The sequence below is a fragment of the Barbatula barbatula genome (assembly GCF_947034865.1).
Source record: "Barbatula barbatula genome assembly, chromosome: 6".
In the NCBI taxonomy this organism is placed as follows: domain Eukaryota; kingdom Metazoa; phylum Chordata; class Actinopteri; order Cypriniformes; family Nemacheilidae; genus Barbatula; species Barbatula barbatula.
Window position 1 is genome coordinate 25,066,663 of NC_136765.1, and position 1,656 is coordinate 25,068,318.

The following is a 1,656-nucleotide window of genomic DNA, read 5'->3' on the forward strand; positions in this document are numbered from 1 at the left end:
AACATTGTGTTGATGTTGTTTAGTTCAGTCATTTAAACATCAACACAAAACACTTTACACGACTGCATTGCATAAGAAAAGACAGACACATCTGACGTCAAGATGAGTTAAGATCCCTTTTAATTGCTTATATTTTGTGTTCTTATATATTGTGTACTTATAAATCGTAACATAAAACAATTGCAAAAGTCCTCTATGCTTGTGTAGTGTGTTTTAGGCATTATTCCATGAGGATTTAATGTTGTATTTAGGTTCCCATTCGTCAGATAACATTCCACAACTTTAACCAGAACGACTCATAAGATTTATCCTCATATCCATCAATGTTATCTAGTTATCTAATGTCAAAACTTGCAGAGATAGGATATGTATTTGGAAATCCAGAGAGGATAGGCGGTAACACAATATTATCAAATAAAAAATAAAATATATACCATAAAACTTTTTTTATAAATCAACTTTTTGTCAAATCTTTGTGAACTGGCCAAAATGTTTGATTGTTTTTTCATGTTCCCCCATCAGATGGCGCTGTAAACTAAAGGAAGCGCATGACCTCTTGAACTCACGTGGCTGCGCAACACAATGCAGTTAAACATATCTGATTATAGCAGTGTCAGATCAGTGGTAATGGGTATTTAGTTATAAAATGAAAAACATAAAAAAGCAAGACAATCATTTCTGCACAAAGTGTTCACATTCTATTTCAGGAACACTGTGGAATAAACGGTTTAGGACAATCGTGAAGCATCACATCCTATTAAGTGTTAAAACAACAGTACACATTATTAAATCAGCAAATATACAGTGAAAAATACATTTATAAAGCTGCATGATATCTGAGATAATAGTCTATACCGGGTGGAAAAATGAACCAAAAAACATTTCAAGAACTAATGCAAAAGAACCACAGGCCCTGATGTCTGTGATGTCAAACTTGAGTGTAAACAAGTTGCTTTATATTTCCATTTCATCTGCTAAATGATTAAATATAATGTAATGTTTGTGAACATAGATGAATGATTCATCGTATAGCAGTTGAGAAAGCAGAAAGAAACAACCTTATCTTTGAGTATCAGGTGATACCGAGAGAAGAAAAGCTGACACTTTGTTTTCTATTGAACTGTGGGTGAATTGTCTGCAATTCTGCAAGCTGTCAGGTGTAAAGTTTCCTCTGGGTGGTGTCATGTACACCGTCCAGCTGTGAGCGTTTGTAAGCAACATCTGTCCTGCAGAATCAACCATCTGCTGCAGACCAACAGAGAAAAACTACAACACATCTGACCGACTGCGCAGGCTGCACTGTAAACCAGCAGCATAACATAAACATCACTGTTACCATTCATCACAGCTTGGCTTTTGACCAAACAAATTCAACTTTGAGATGTATATTTACTTTTGTTATGGACATGATGTGATCTCAGATTGAATCCCTTATTGAGCAGAGATGTGCTCTTAAATTTGTAAATGATTATACTAAAAGACAATGTGTTAGGCCGCTGTAAAGAATGGGTACAGAAATTCTATAGATTTGAGCTGACATAGTCATGTAGAGATTTTTTCACTTGTAAGCGACCACAGTGAGTTTTGCACTAATTGTAAATTACACTAATTGACACGAATGTATGTTTTATATATAATACACACACACACACAAAT